This window comes from Nicotiana tomentosiformis, chromosome 12 (assembly GCF_000390325.3).
Source record: "Nicotiana tomentosiformis chromosome 12, ASM39032v3, whole genome shotgun sequence".
In the NCBI taxonomy this organism is placed as follows: domain Eukaryota; kingdom Viridiplantae; phylum Streptophyta; class Magnoliopsida; order Solanales; family Solanaceae; genus Nicotiana; species Nicotiana tomentosiformis.
In genome coordinates, this window is record NC_090823.1 from 26,201,078 (window position 1) to 26,218,820 (window position 17,743).

Below are 17,743 nucleotides of genomic sequence, written 5' to 3' on the forward strand. Positions count from 1 at the left end.
GCTGGGAATATGAATGTGCCCACTTGAACCAGTACACCTTCAATGATGCCCTCGAGGATGGCTAATGATCTATCTGGCAATTGCAATGCCATCGTAGTCAGTCGAGGATATCCCAACCCAAGTTGTTGAAACACGAACAACGACATTATGTTTATGCTCGCCCCAAGATCACACAATGCTCGCCCAACCACATGTTTCCCAATTGAAAATTTTAAATTGTGAAGCTTCTTGGGTCCTTCAATTTAGGAGGCATCTTATTCTGAATTCTGGAACTTCACTCCTCAGTGAGTGCTACAATCTCAAACTCAGTTAGTTTGCGCTTGTTTGCCACAATTTCCTTGATGTACTTTTCATACTTCGACACTTCTTGCAAATTGTCCACCAATGGGATGTTAATCTGCACATGTTTCAAAATATCAAGGAACTTCTTGTACGCTGCATTATCTTTCACTTTATGAAATCTCTGAGGGAATGGAGGTTGTGGCTTCGCAATGATTGGTTGTGGTTGCTTTTCCAGGCCTCTTCAATTGGCTTCTCTGACTCCTTTGCAGTTTCCGATTCGACTTCTCTGGTAGACTGTTTTTCACTAAACGTCACTTGCTTTCTCTTTTTCGATGGTACTTCTTCCAATTCTCTCCCATTCCTCAATGACACAGCATTAATAGGGTCCTTAGGATTTGCCTCAGTGTCGATAGGTAATGCTCCCGCTGGTCTGGTGTTCTAGGCACTAGCAAGTTGCCCTATTTGTCGCTCTAAATTTCGAATAGCAGTAGCTTGATTCTGATTATCAACCATAATCTTCTTGAGCATCTCTTCAATATTACTCATCATATTTGTGGACTGATCTTCTTGTTGTGTGCGAAACTGCTGATATTGACCTTGTGGTTTAAACTGATTCTAAGCACCCTGATTTCCACCCTGGAGAAATTTGGGTGGTTCCTCCAATTTGGATTATAAGTATTACCATATTGATTATGATTAGCTTGACCTCTATTAGCATTATCCACAAAGTAAACTGACTCTGGATTTGCTGGACAGGCATCACTGGTATGGCCCTCGCCGCAGACTTCGCAGAACACCTGAACCTGCTCTACTGGTTGAACCTGTTGCATTGGTGGGAACTGTTGCTAGTTTTGAATCACATTCATCGTGCTGATTTGATTTGATAAAGATGCTACCTGTGCAGATAGTGCTGATACAACATCCAATTCAAGTACCCCGATAACTCTATGGGCTGTGTGTCTACCTGCTTCCCCGTGCCAATCTGGGTTGCTTTTGGAAAACTTGTTCAACAACACATAGATTTCATCAACGTTCTTTTCCAATACTTGACCACTAGCTGTTGCATCTACCACTATTTTTGTTTCAGGGTGAAGACCTTCAATAAAAGTGTGAGCCAGCACCTCGTTGGTTTGGTTATGGTGTGAGAAGTCTCTTAGTATCCCCTTGAATCACTCCCAGGATGCAAAAAGTGATTCACCTTCTCTCTGTTTGAATGCTACTATCTCACTTCTTATCTTTGCGGTTTTACTAGAAGGAAAGAACCTAGCCAAGAATTTGCAAGCCAAATCATTCCTCGATGCAATAGAGTTAGCTGGCTTAGACTTCAACCATATCCTGGCCTCTCCCAACAGAGAAAAAGAAAACAATGTGAGCCTGACATAATCGGATGTGACCCCTTTAGTGATATAAGTATCAATAATCTCCAGAAAATTTAGAAAATGTTATTGGGGATCCTCGTGTGGCAGTCCTATGAACTGTCCATTTGCATGAAGTAGCTAGATCATGCTCTGCTTAAGATCTAAATGCCTACTGATCCTCGGTTTAACGATACTTGAGGTGACATTAGCAATGCTGGGCATTGCCACCTCTTGTACTACCAATGGGTGTTCTTCCGCCATTTCCATAGGAAGTTGAATGAGTGCTTGTAGATTATTTGCTTCTCGAGCTTCTCTCAACCTTCTACAAAGTGCTCTCTCAAGTTCTGGGTCAAAATCCTGTAGTCTATCCCGGCTTCTAACCCGTAGTATTCAAGCAAAGTACCTGAGATCAAACACCCATCCAAAAAGAAGATTAAAAACTAAACTCGATGAGTAGTAAAAGCTTAATGTAGTAAAATAATTAATTTTTAAGTCCCCAGCAATGACGCCAAAAACTTGTTGTCCTAAATTTCACACTCAAATATACGCGGTCAATCAAGTAATAAAGAGTGAGTAGAGTATCGTTTCCACGAGGACTTGTGATTAATTATCAACTAAATCAAGCGAATTCTAATTTATCGAGTCAAAAATAATTTCAAGGTGGTTTTTGTTTGATTAGTTCTAATAATTATAATTGCAAGTAAAAGAAAAACTAATGAACTAGCACACTTAGCACGAAGGGTTTTAATTCACTGAGAAATAATATTCCAGGGTTATGGCTGACTAACAATCCTGTTGAATTCTTCAATCGATTCAACTTATTAATTTATCTGGGTTATTAACCTGCAAGGGCAATAATACTCGTAGAAATTTGACAATTTCTACTCGCCTATTCAATTTATTCTAAACCCTATATTTCTACGAGATTATAGATAAAAAGAATGCATTAATGATTTCTTGCACAACTGGCTAAGCACGGCAAATAGGTATATTTCTATCCGTATTCGCAAATCCATTCCCCAATGACTAGGTTCAAGATCGCGCTCTATTCAATCCTATTGCAATCAATAATTACCTCTTTCAAGTTCAACTCAAGATTCATATATAGTATTTCACTGTTAGCTAGGCAGTAAAATAATTAAACTTAGGATATGAATAAACAACCCCATCTGATAAATTAACTCGTCAAATCAATCTTCGAATATCAACATTCATGTAAAACCATAACCCAGAACGAATGAGTTCAGCCACCCATAGTCATGGTAGCAATCTTAAATAATTCTCAAGAATACATACAAATCAATAAAAGAAGAAAAAAGTAGGAACTCAAGACGAATTCCGTGATTTCTAAACTCTGTGATAGCTTTTCTCCGCTTCCAATTATGTTAGATGACCTAAAAGAGGCGTTTTTGCTTATATATTGCGTACAAAAGTCATGGGCCAAAGTTTTACTTTTCCTATTTCGAATCAGCTTCAGGGATTGATGCTGGGGTGGATGCTTCGCGTCCACCTCAGCTTGAACTTCTCAGCATCGGATGCTGGGGTGGATGCTTCGCGTCCACCCTCTGTTCTGTCAACTTTGCTGCGCCCAGGTGCGGATGCTAAGGCATCTGCCTTCTCCCGACTTCACTGCCAAGGATGAACCAAATACCCTTTTTTCCTAGGTTAGGATGCGACGCATCTACCCTCTTCTCCTATAGTTGGGGCACCTTTTCTTCATATTTTTGCACTCCAAACATCGTAAATCATCACACACAACTTAATTAGTCATAAAACCAATAATTAACACATGTTGGATATTTTAAAGATCAAATAGTACCAAAAAGTGATTAAAATATGAGTAAAGTAATATTAAAATATATAAAAATATGCCTAACATAACAAATATTGCATTAAAAAGTACACATGATAAAAATGACATATCATACAAAAGAAAGTCAAAAACAATTAAGAACTCGGGTATCATGGATCCATCTTTGTCTAGCATGGCATTCGCATGGTTACTATGTGTTTCATGTTGTATAACATGTAACCTGTCTTATTTATCAATATGTTAATCACACTTTTGATGAACGGTCACATATAATTATTTTTTAGGTGATTTAATAGCGTAAACAGAAGTTAAACTCTGTAGCATGACATTCACATGGTTTCGAATAACGTCCCAAGCCATACCAATATGCTGATAACCAGTGAGAGTTGCACCAATTGCTAAATGGACTCTAAGAGCTTGGCATTGTACTTTCTCACTTGGTCTTTAATCAACAATTTTAAGCTTTTTATGCATTGCCAATGGTGAAAAACACACCATAGAGAATCTTCCAGGGGCCATAATTTCGAACCTTTCATCCATAGCTACAACTCCTTCAAATTGTTTATCCATTTGGATATAGATCCTTATGAAATTAGGTTGGCTACACCATGAATTCTTAAGACAAGCCATAACTTGAATGATCTAAACCTTCGACTTAAAGCAATTTTCCAGTCTTTGATATCAATACCTGTTGGTATAGGCAGATCCGCCTATTTTTAATATTAAGCCGATTATGAGACATTGATACAGTTGAGGAAATGGGAGTCTGCTAAACTACTCAGTTTTGTTTCTCCTATTCTTTAGAGACATATTGAGCAGATTCAAATTTTTCCAGTGGCACTGATGACCAGTGTTTCTGGAACCTTAATGCTAATGGAGAATTTTCTTGTTCCTCTGCAAGAAAGTACTTCTTTAGGCAAAAGAGACAAAAAAATGACACCTGCACTAGTTTGTGGTGTAGAGGAATTATTTTTAAGGTATCCTTTCTCAATTGGAGGATATTGAAAAATGAAACTTCCACTAAATGACAATCTATCAAGATTTGTGTTTGACCCAAAATTTAGATTCGGGTTCAACCAATTAGACTTAAATAAAGCAGAATCAATCTTAGCTAATATTAATATCCAAAAGACAAGATAACTAATTTTGTAGTAGATAATATATATATTTGACCGGATGACAATAAATATGGACAACAGTAACTATATTCAATGGCCCAAAAGGCGGAATATAGCATTAAATAATAAAAAGCAATGAATGACATTTAAGTAAATAAGAACATGCGAGTTACCCGAAAAGGGGTGAGAATTGTGGATATTCCTTCTGACAATGATGAATGATTTGAATATTCAAGTAGTTCTTGGATCAAGTGAAAAAGTTATGCAATAATCTTAGTAAAAAGGTATTTCTCGTGTGCTTGCAATAAAGTGAAATTCTCTCTATAAAGTCAATGTGTTTTCTTATAAGTGAATATCTTATGTCCCCTATCCTTGTGTCTCTTTCTATTTATAGGGAACATTTACCTAGAATACCCTAATAGTACAGGTATAGAGAATATCCACTAGAATATTCTCCTATGATGTTTTATACTAAAACTAGCTGTTATTCACTCTTTTTACTATGAGTGCTCGACCTCGACCCTGATCTTTGCTGACTCATCGATCTCGATATTTGTTGACACTTCGACCTTAGTCTTTAATAGCTTTATCGGCCCCGCCCTTCACTTCTTAAGAGATCACTTCGACATTGGGCATGCTTTTATCGAAGTCGTACTAGCAACACGTGGCAGTCTGCGAGTGCCTCTTTAATTTTAACATAGTTTGATCATGTCAAGGGTAATTTTTGACCCATACAATTAGTCCTACCGTTTATTGAGGTCGTCCTCGCAGGTGAGTTCAATGAGCAGATAATGTCGTTCGTGTTCGAGCTTATCGAGTAGGCTGCTAAAGTCATAGTCGTCATGGCGAACAGACAACGTGGCCCTCTGTGGGCCACATATTTCAAATACTTCAGGTTTCCCGGGTAATTTGTTGGAGTTACCTTGTCCAAGGGTTAGAGTGATGTCATGACATCATGCTTCATTATAATGCATATTCCCGATGCGTTGCTTCTATTTGTGCGTGACCCTTGATTAGATTAGCCATTTCGATTACGGTGCCAATTATGACGAGCCATTTTCGGGTTTAGTGCCATGATTTATATAAATAGAAGTTCTTGGACCTTAATTTGAAGTTTGGTTCTTCTAACGTTTTGGAGCACCAACCTTCTTCTCTGCATTTTTCTTCTATGAACCTCCTTTCCTTGTTTTATTGCACTACATTATTTTCCATTCTCTCCCATTTGTTATTCTTCTTCATCACCTTGAATCATGTCAAACTTAATCTCAGATGCTGGTGAAGGGAGTCGCGTTGCTCCCTTGGCAGTTGTGTTTCACTCTCATAGGGAGAGTGTTTTTGCCATTGCTAAGGATGGAGCTTTCCCGTCGGTGGAGGAAATAATCCCCCGTAACCCCGACGTTAGGTTTGATCTTACCCGATCACCGGACACTGCACCCAGGATTTTCCTATCGACGATGACGTTCAAAGAATTGGCAAAATTCATAGTCAAGCTCGGACTTCCAAATCACGTCGAATTGATCCCGGCCGAAGGGGACGTGGTGTAGGTTCATCGCCCTGGATATTGCGCTCTATACGCCTACTCCTTCCTCATCGGTTATTTGTTCCCCCTTCTTCTGTTGGTGGAAGAATTTTGTCGTCACTATGATGTTTGTACTGCTCAGCATGTGCCATTCGTCTGCAAGATTATTAGAATGCTGACTAAATTTGCCGAGCTGGCCGGGGTCGAACTGGCGTTGCAATATTTGGTGCATCTATTCACCGCTAGCTTTTATAGGGGAACGATGCTGAACCTTCACCACCGTGGAGGCAAATGCTTAGTGGTGACGACCGACGATAAGGCCAGTCGTCAGTTCTGGCTCAACTTCTTCTGCGTCAGAACTGAGGACGTTGTGGCTAATGTCAATGGCTTTCCTGAGGCTTGGAACTACACACGTAAGTGCCTTGTTTCTATTTTCATTCTTTTACTTGCTCGGAATTAGTTAAAGGATTTTCCTTTTCTTGCAACTAACAACCAACCTCCCCTTTTAGTCACGTGCATTTCCGATTGGGTCGAGCAAATCCTCCCCCATGTAGTAGGAATCCGCGACAGGACGAGCTTCTTCAAGAAGTTCAAACTGGCTCTTCCTTCGACATGTAACTTCTTCTATTTGGCTGTGGTCGTTTTACTTCCCGTTGTATGTCGATTCATTTTACTAACTTGACGTTTTGTTTCTTTCCCAGACATGGGTTCTTCTTGGAGGAGTCGGGTACCGGTGACCTCTTTTCATAGGAAGGGTGCTGTGCCTTTGGCTTTTTCCCCTGTTGCGACTACTGCACCTTCCGTACCGGCCCCTACCTTGGCTACCGCATTCCAAGAGCTTGTCTCCGCTCCGTCTGCTGCTTCTGCGCCTCAACTCTTTTTGCTGGTTGATGAGGACGATAATGTCTCCCCTGATGATAGTGGTCTAATGACCCATAAGAGGAGAGCCGTAGACATGAGAGGAGAAAGGCCAATAGCCGTTGACTTAGAGGAGGGTTCACAGTATATTGTGATGCCTCCAGAGTTGGTCTCGGTTGTGTTCTGATGCAAAATGGAAAAGTTATTGCTTATGCTTCCAGCCAGTTAAAGAATCATGAAAACAACTAGTCCACACACGACTTGGAGCTTGCAGCAGTGGTGTTTGTATTAAAGATATGGTGACGCTACCTTTATGGCGAGCATTCTGAAGTGTTTACAGATCACAAAAGCCTCCAGTACATTTTCAAGCAGAAAGAATTAAATTTGAGACAGGGAAGGTGGCTCGAACTATTGAAGGATTATGCCATCAATATCCTTTATCACCCGGGAAAAGCTAATGTGGTAGAAGATGCACTTAGTAGGAAGTCAATGGGTGTCTTGGCCCATCTTGCAGTACAAAGGTGAACTTTGTGTCGATAAATTTAAAAACTGGCAAATGATGGAATTAGATTGGATGAGACCGAAGAAGGAGGTATAACTGCTTATGCCTTAGTGCAATCCTCTCTAGTTGCACATGTTAAGGCTAAGCAAGACGAAGATTCGTACTTAGTGAAGTTAAAAAAAGGAGTTAGAAACAAAGAAATCACTGCTTTCACTCTAGGAAGTGATGGAGTTTTGAAGTTGAATGATCGGTTATGTGTGCCTAATGTAGATGGGCTTAGGAAGGCCATAATGGAAGAAGCTCACAGTTCGAGGTACTCTATCCACCCAGGTGCTACCAAAATATATCTGGACTTGAAAGAGTTGTATTGATGGAAAGGCATGAAGAAGCAAATAGCAGATCATGTGGCCAAATGTTTGAATTGCCAGCAAGTCAAAGCCGAGCATCAGAGTCCTGGTGGCCTAGCTCAAGATATAGAGATACCACAGTGGAAATGGGAGATGATTAATATGGATTTCGTAGTAGGTCTGCCTCGCACATACCGTAAGCATGATTTAATTTGGGTTATTATAGACCGACTGATAAAGTCCGCGCATTTCCTACCAGTAAAGACGACAGATTTTGCAGAGCAGTATGCACAATTGTACATCAAAGAAATAGTCCGATTGCATGGTACTCTAGTTTTAATCATATCTGATAGAGGCCCTCAGTTCACGGTGCATTTTTGGCAGGCATTTCAGAAACGATTAGGTACCAAGGTCAATTTGAGCACCGCTTTCCATCCATAGACCGATAGTCAGGCAGAAAGGACCATTCAAACACTCGAAGATATGCTGCGAGCATGTGTTATAGATTTTGGAGGTAATTGGGATGATCACTTGCTACTTATAGAATTTTCTTACAATAATATTTATCAAGCCAGCATTGGTATGGCTCCTTATGAAGCGTTATATGGGCGAAGATATAGGTCTCCATTCGGTTGGTTTGAACTAGTAAAGGTGTCGTTGATTGGTCCAGAGTTTGTTTGTGAGGCCTTAGAGAAAGTCAAGCTAATCAGAGAAAGACTAAAAACGGCTCAGAGTCGTCAAAAGTCCTATTCTGACAAGAGGCATCATGACTTAGAGTTCATGGTTGGTGACAAGGTATTTTTGAAAGTTTCACCAATGAAAGGAGTTATGAGGTTTGGTAAGAAAGGAAAACTTAGTCCTAGATTTATCGGACCTTATGAGATTATAGAAAAGAAGGGAAACGTGGCTTATGAGCTAGCATTGCCCGTTGAGTTGTCCTCTGTTCATCCCGTCTTTCATGTGTCTATGCTTAGAAAGTACATTCATGATGAGTCGCATATAATACGTGCCGATACCATCGAAATTAAAGAAGGCTTGACTTATGAAGAGGTACCTATATAAATCCTCGATAGGCAAGTAAGAAAGTTGAGAACAAAAGATATAGCATCGGTAAAAGTTTTGTGGAGTAATCATAACTCAAAAGAGGCTACGTGGGAGGTCGAGGAAGATATGAAGAAGAAGTATCCTTATTTATTTGATGAACAAGGTATGTGAACCTAGGTTTGGCTTGACATTTATATTTCATTTATTAAATACAAGTTAGCAAGTATTTATGTCCTTACTAGATTATACTTAGTTGTTGAAGTAATTTAGTTTCTGTCAGAGTATATTTAGTTATTAAATAATTTAGTACAATGCCAGAGTACATTTAATTCATTAAAGTGATTTACTTTTTCTAAATCACTTTAGATTCTTGTTAGTTATTGTGGTACCTCCTTGCCAGAGTATAAGTAATTAATTTATGAGCTGTGTATGGTGCCTATGAATGGCCTGATATGGTATATTAGGTTGTTGTTGGTGTAGTTGTGGTATTGGTGACAGGGATAATTTTTGGATAGTCCAATTTACAGGGGAGACTCTGCCAAAATATTTGAAAATTTAGGGAGTTAGCCAAAATTTTGAGTCCATTGGGAAAGTGAGTAGTGCTAAGAAAACTTAATAAGTTCAAGTGAGTCAACATTAGAGGACGAATATTTTTAAGGAGGGAAGATTGTAACACTCCTCAAATCTATAAAAGTTTCAAGACACGCTCAACATAGAATTTAATTTTTTCTAATCTTAAATTATACTTCTATTACAGATTTAAACCCCTGTGATTGATTTTTGAGTTACTTCTCTATTTATAAATAATTGAATATATAATTAGGGAAATATTAATAATTTTAATATTATTAATTATTAAAAGTAGTATAATTAAATACTAGTTAAGTCAAAAAAAAGAAAAAGTAAGACACTTAAAATTGGGCCTAAAGCCCATAGAGTAGTCTGTACGTAAGGGCAAGGAAAAAGGCTTAAATGCCTTGGACGAAAAGGGGACAAGGGATTGGGTTTCAAAGAATACAAAGCAACAAATTCAATAATTAGACTTTTAAGGACAGAAACAGAGGCAACAAGTTCCGGTGACTATTCACGCAAACAACGAAAGTTTTAGGCTTCATTACAAATAACTAGTTCTTGAACGCAGATATATAAAATTTTCTATTTCCAATTATCCTACAGTATAAGAATTAGATAGTTAATCCCCTTCTTTCTCTGTATCAATAGTAGATTCCATGTTTAGGTGTGAAACTTTGAAATTAATTAAAATGCACTGGTTATTGTAGAATCGATTGTTTGACAGGTATAAATTTGAATGGGGCCTACGTATTGGCTCGAGGAGTTTTGAGGTGAGTTGATATAACCCTTTACTAAAGTGGGTTAACTCACAAAAGCACGCATACAAGGTGTTCGATGAATTGCTTAAAAGAGTTAATATGTACTTAATCGGAGCGAGTGGGTACTTATTAACTTAGAACTGTTCTAGCTAAAGTTTAGATGATTTATTATGATATATGTCCACAAAAGTTTCAGATTGTTATGTTATTCTTATATTCCATTTTCATGTTGAAAATTCATGAAAAAGCAAGAATCTTTAGAAATACTTTTAAATATTTATTTCATTCTTATGCCATGCTTTACATTTAAGGATACAAATATGAGTATGTATAGGATGTTTCAGAAAAGATTTAGACTTGAAAATTCACAAGGAGAAGTATTAGAAAGAAAAGATTTTTGGGAGTATCCTCTATTTTGAGAAGGGGTCATCGTCAAGGCCGAGGGTCCTGACCAAGGTGTTGACTTCCTGAAACTACTTGTGCTAGAGCATGGAGCACACGAGCCGAGGGTCTCATTGCTGAGAAATTACTTAGCCAGGCTAAGGTCTGATACATGAGCACTGAGAACCATGAAGCGAGTGGCACCTCGTAGATTGGGCCTATTCGATCAAGTTGGGATCGGACCACTGCCGATCACACGGTGACTAAGACAGAAATAAGTCATGATAGTTGGAACTCCCGAAGTATAAAGTGAAGTATTTTTCTTTATAAGAAAGAAAATGAGATGGAATTTCCTTTAGAATATTCATAAACTGCTACTATGCAATTATTTTAGAATTGTTCTTAGAAGCTTTATGTTTTCCATGCATTCAAAATCTTTATTTGTAATGTATATTTTATTAAAGTTTTGTCCCCTGTCATCGAGACTCACGAGTACAATGGATGGTACTAACATTCTCTTTTGGGAACCTACGTTGGTCTGCGGTACAATGCAAGAACCGGTTTTGCAGGCGAGCAGGTTACAAGTTAGGACTTCCCTCACTTTTAGTGCTATTGGTGAGCTCCCCTTTTGTTGGTGGAGTACTCCGTTGAGTCGTTATTATTTAGCTATTTCTTTGTTTACTTAGAGAACTGGCCAGGAAATCTCATGTCCTAAGCAGTGTATCAGTTTATCAGTAGAGGCTTCATAGACATAGTCGATGGGCTAAGATTCAGATAGTTTTTTAATAATAACTTACCAGTATTTCTGTCGTTACTACGAATAAAGTTTTGGAGTTAGTTTATTCTAGATATTTAAATTAATTAAAATTATTTGGTTCAAGTATTGCTTTATTGCATATAAAGTTTAAGTTATAATAGATTTGATAAGCGCATATGGTTCGCTCGGTGAAGTTTATTGACCGGGTGTCGGTCACGGCTTGTTCAGAAAATGGGTCGTGACAGATGTAGTCCTTTTTGCTGGAGTCACTGGGGTCTAATTGAACGGGGTCGAGGTACTCTATAGTTGGGTCAGCGGCTTCGACCGTTTTCGGGTCCATGATGACATCCCTAGTCTATTCTTGCATCGACCTCGACCCTGTTGATTGCTATGCCTCTTTTTCCTTGTCTTTCTTCTATTGGGTTGTCATGCTATCTAAGGCAATGCGGTAGCACTCCCGGTATGTGCGTTGTTCTCCCCGTATGCTGAATATCCCCCAAGGTGTTGGGAACTTGATCACTTTATAGGTTGGAGGGGATGGCTCTCATGGGATGTATCCATGGTCGTCCTACTATGGCATTATATGCAGTGTCCTGGTCCATGATATGGAACATTGTCTTTAGCGTTATGCCGCCAGCCAAGACGGGGAGTGTAATTTCACCCGATGTCTATTCAACTGCATTATTAAAACTGGTTAGTGTGATGTAGCATGCCACTATCTTGTCTTCGAGTCTCCTCTGGGCGAGGACTCGGGGATGGATAATGCACACTCTACTCCCATCGTCTACCACGATACATTTGGCATCAATATCTAAAATTCATAAGGTAATGACGAGAGCATCACTATGAGGGAAAGTCAAAACGTCGGCATCTGACTCATCAAAGATGATAATTTCTTTGAGTTCGTCATACCTTTCGTGGGTGATAGATCTTTTGAGATTGTGAGTGGCACTGAATTTAACGTTGTTGATGGAGGCATCATCACTGCCGCCGATGATCATGTTGATGGTATGAGCTGGTGACGGCGGCTTCGGCGGGCCTTGGCGTTCATGACCTTTGGCGAAGTTGTTCCTCCCCTTGCCGCTAAGCAACTCTTTGAGGTATTCTTGCTGCAACATGTTCACAACCTCTTGCCTGAGGGTGATGCAGTCTTCAATCTTGTGTCCGTATTCCTGGTGGAATTCGAAAAGGGCGTCGGATCTTCTGGTGCTTTGGTCGGACCTCATCTTTGGCGGCCACTTCACCTTCGTTCCGAGTTTCTCCAGGGCATTGACTATTTCTATAGGCGACATACAAAAGTTATGAGCAGATAACAAGGAGGCATACCTCTCTCATTTCGGTGAGTCCCCGTCCTCGGCCTAGATGGGCCATCATCATAGCGGAAGGAAGACGGGGCGGGGCCCCTGATATATGGCTGACGTCGTTCCCTGTTTGGCCGTGAGATCGGGTGATCGCTCCTTATGTTATATCTTTTTTCTTTCCTACTCGACTTGTACCGAGAGGAGCCATTGAGTTGGTCCGTTTAGGTCGTCATCATCTGCTCGGACTTCGGCACAATAAGCATTATAGATTTCATCCCAAGTGGCTGGAGGGCATTTCATCAACCGACTCAACAATTTTCTAGTCGCTCTTGAACCCTCTCTACTCAACCCGTTCTAAAAGGCTGTGACTACCATCCCTTCAGACACGTTTGGTAGGGTTATCCTTACTATGTTGAATCGGGCGAGGAAGTCCTCCAGTCCCTCTCCTAAGGTGAGGGTTTCACCAAATTTCTTCAGCAAAATAGAGGACACTTGTTCCTTGATGAGGTCATTGCCTTTCACGGCGGTGATGTAATGAGTCACGTGATCTTCGGGGCCAGTTGTTCCGTCATATATCCTGAGATATGAAGGCATTTTAAAGGTCTTTGGTATGGTATGTGGGGCTACTTCCTCGCTATAAGACTGCTCTATGAATCTGTCGGTGTCCTCTTTGGCGTAGCTTAGGGGCGCCCGGTATCTTGTTGACTAGTTCTTGGTGTTCTTTTATTTGATCTCTGAGTGTTTTATTTTCATTCTCCATTTCTTCCATCCTCTTTAGAACAACGACGAGGATGCTGTCACCTGCATTGTTAGTAACATTGTGAGTTATACCTCGTGTTGAAGGGTCTGGTTGGTCGCCCTGCTCGTCTGCTCGTTGCACTGTGTGGGCTCTTGCGGTCTCTATGGTCATGTATGGAGCAGGTTTATTGAGCACGCTTACTAATGTGTCGGTCAACCACGCTTCGAGGAGAATTTTATTAGCTGATGGCATTCCTTCTCCTGTGGACGTGGAGGCCATTTTCCATTTGATTTTGTTTTGCTTCAATGGAGGGAGGCGACCTCTCTCGCCCAGGGGAGGCAGTGGGTGTCACGTCATCACCTAGAGTTTCATAGCTCTTGTTGATAGCATTCATGAGATTGCCAGGGAAGTCACCTATCGCTTTAGTCCTATCTCTTTGGTTACCTACCATGTACGTTTCCTTATGTGCAGAGAAAGAGAAAAACCTTGTGGTTTGTTAGGTTAGCAACTCACGTGAGTTGTAGATCTAAAGGAAACTAAAAGATTAGCTAAGAAGTCCCTACAGACGGTGCCAAACTGTTTGACCCAAAATTTAGATCCGGGTCCAACCAATTAATTTAAATAAAGTAGAGTCAATCTTAGCTAATATTAATATCCAAAAGACAAGATAACTGATTTTGTAGTAGATAATATGTATGTTTGACCGGATGATAATAAATGTGGACAACACTAACAATATTCAATGACCCAAAAGGCGAAAGATAATATTAAATAATAATAAATAGTAATGAATGACATTTAAGTAAATAAGAACATGCGAGTCACCCGAAAATGGGTGAGAATTGTGGATATTCCTTCTGACAATGATAAATGGTTGATGAGCCTTCGAATATTCAAGTAGTTCTTGGATCGAGTGGAAAAGTTATGCAAGAATCTTAGTAAAAAGGTATTTCTCATGTGCTTGCAATAAAGCCAGATTGTCTTTATAAAGTCAATGTATTTTCTTATAAGTGAATATCTTATGTCCCATATCCTTTTGTCTCTTTCTATTTGTAGGGAACATATACCTAGAATACCCTAATAGTACAGGTATAGAGAATATCCACTAGAATATTCTCCTCTGATGTCTTATCCTAAAACTAGCCGTTATTCACTCTTTTTACTATGAGTGCTCGACCACGACCCTGATCTTCGCTGACTCATCGATCTCGATATTTGTTGACAGTTCGACCTTAGTCTTCAATAGCTTTATCGGCCCCGCCCTTCACTTCTTAAGAGATTACTTTGACGTTGGGCATGCCTTTATCGAAGTCGTACTAGCAACACGTGACAGTCTGCGAGTGACCCAACCTAATTTTCACACCTCCTTCTCCAATTTTCACGCCTCCTTTTCCTCTCAATATCAAATCTGGGTTTCTTTGATGGAGGAGTGAGGCGAGGAACAAATATATTCAAGGCCTTAGCACTAGGCGCAAAAGATGTTATGGAAATCTTATTTGAAAGTTCTTACCTCAATTTTTCCAGTTTATTAAGTTTTAGATTTTCCCTTCCCTTGTAATCTAAAACAATATACATGCACATTGGTCGAGCTGTTGTGTATGGCCTGGCCTAGCTGTCCATACCTTATTTTTGTGTGGCCCACGCCAAAAGATGTTGAAGAAGAAGAAGGAAACATTAACACCCAGAAAAACCAAAACTTGGTTTCTACAATGAAGAAGATGATATTGAGGATTGTTGATATTTCCGGATTTATTGCTCAAAAACTTGCAATTGAATACAAAAATTTGAACAAGAAAGCAGGAAAAAAATTAGAAATTAACGGTGGAGAATGAAAAAAAGGTTTTGTTTTGAGCTGAAAAGTTTCTCTCAATTAGTATAAGAAGATATTAAAGCTTCAAAGCATTAGGATTTAAGAAATTAACAATAACAGAAAGTTTCGGGAGGAAAAAATAGCGAATGGGAGGAAAAAATAGCGAATTCCTCCATCATTGTCGGCGCCAGCGAGGAGGAACAAAAGCAATTAAGAACCGTAAACTCTAGCAGCTTCCATTGCTGCTGCTGTGTTTCAATTTCAGGTGAATAAGAAGGGAAGTTTCGGGATCTTATTACTGCGAAATGCGTACAGTTAAACCCAAAACCCCTTAAAATTTGATTAAGTCTTGAGGTAGCTAGGTTGGGCGAGTGCGGGGAAGGGTTCAGATGTTTTTTTTTAAATCAAAATGACACGTATTACTTTTTAATTGGTTCATTAGGCAAGTGTAATTCACGCATATGGTCTGCTGCACTAGGGTGTTTGCTTGATATACTTAATAGTTACTTGAAGTGTCAAAATGGTAAAGGGGCCAGTTCAGGTGTTTAGTTGATCGTTAAAGACAACTTAAATGGGCGCTTTATGCATTTCGCCTTTAAAAAATGCTATGACTAAGGTTGAATCCATCAAATTTAAATAATTCAGTTGTTCCTGTTGGGAGTCACTGGGTTTGTTTTTTAAGTATTCAGGTGGTGTTGAAAAGGCCTTTGAGAGAGACACTACTAGAAATTCGGCCAAAACCGACCGACTTCGGTCGGTCAAAAAATCGATCTAAAAATCGACCGAAGTCGTTCGGTTTTCTAAAATATTTTATTTTTTATTTTTTTGCGAAACCGACCGACTTCGGTCGGTTGTTGTTTTGCGCAAAAATTCGGAAAACTATTTTAGCATCCTGCGAAATTTATTTATTAAGAAACCGATCGAAATCGGTCGGTTTTTAATATAAAATAAGTTAAAATTAATATTCAAAAAATCGATAGAAATCGGTCATTTATTTCAGTCGGTCATTTTAAAAAACCGACCGACTTCGGTCGGTAATTTTATATTCTTAATAAAACTGACCGAAATCGGTCGGTTATTTTCGCGCGAAAATGCAATTAAAGAATACAAATAAATTAAAAGAAAGTCATAAACTAAAATATACCAATAGTTTAGTAGTAGAATAGTATCCCGCCATAGTACAGACCCTGCTTCGAGTCCCAGACGGTGCATTTTTTAAGTGCATAATTAAAAATACCGACCGACTTCGGTCGTTTTTTTCTGCAAATTTTTCTTTTTGGGTCGTTTGTGAAAATTAATTTACCGACCGAAATCGGTCGGAAAATTGCGACCGACTTCGGTCGCTACTTTTTATCGACCAACTTAATTTCGACGGATTAAAGTCGGTCGGAAATCAGTCATTTTTTCCAGTATTCCGACCGATTTCGGTCGATATTTCTGGACGGTTTTAGGCACTTTTCTAATAGTGAGAAGTTGGAATTTTCACTCAAAGGCAGAAACAATCAAGGTGGAAAATAACAATTTGTGTGCATTAAGACTGGAAAATTGCATTTTCAGCACCACCAAGAAAATGTGGAAATTCTTGCAAATCATGCACTTAAATTATAACTAGAGCTAACTGTACATCCATAAAAAAAGCAGAATTAGTAACCTAAAAATAAAATGGTATACCTGAAAGAGTTTGCATTGTCAACACCATCAAGAAAATGTTAAAATTCTGGGCAAATGCATGCAATTCGTGCATAGGCTGCATCAACATGTACCCAAATTCCATATTCTTTAGCAATTTCACAAAGTGGCTGCAATGGATCAACAACAGTTGTTGAAGTAGTTCCAATAGTTGCACACAAGAATAAGGGTATTAATTCAGCTTTTATATCTTCTTGAATTTCTCCATGTAGTCGTTCTTGGCATAGGGAAAACTCAGTAGCCTTTAATTTGTTGGTGGAATAGGTCGAAAATTTTCAAGTTTGATTCCAGAAATCTTAACAGCCTTTTGGAAAGAAAAATGGGTTTGATCAGATGATAGACTACTAGCTTGTCAATTTTGTTATCTCTTCCAGCTTTTTCCAATATTTGATCTCTAGCAGCAACAACAGTGCATAACATATATGTTAAGTATTGAGATTTTGATGATTAACAAAGTTTGTTCAGATGAAATGTTCTAAGAACTAGGTCCTCAGCGTAGCTGCTTAACCTCTCTAAGAACCAGCTCATCAGGGTTAAGGACCATCTCCTCAAGGATGATGATTGTGCGTCTTTGCAAGACAGTAACTTTATCTCAAAGTTACCTAGGTACGAGTTTGTTGGAAGAAGACTGCTAAACTTGATGAGGGTTGTTGCCCAAGAAGATATGCATGTATAAGTGAGAGACAAGAGTCCCAAGACTTGTGGAATCCTTGGAATAGGAGTCTTATCAAACGAGAAGCTGACTACGCATAGGACTCTTAGAAGATCTCGGAGTCCAGGGAATTTAAATACTATTCTTTTGGACTGCTGGGATTATCCTCTTGCACATCAACTGACAAACTACATTTTACACACTATAGCCGTATACCAGTGTTGTGTTCTTCTTGAGTCAGT

The 17,743-nt window shown here is 39.2% G+C and overlaps 1 pseudogene; it reads right to left on the bottom strand.

Annotated features, from left to right (window-relative positions):
* Nucleotides 1-274: 274 nt before the first annotated feature.
* On the bottom strand, nucleotides 275-17,269 carry LOC104100014 (phenylacetaldehyde synthase-like; annotated as a pseudogene).
* Nucleotides 17,270-17,743: the final 474 nt, after the last annotated feature.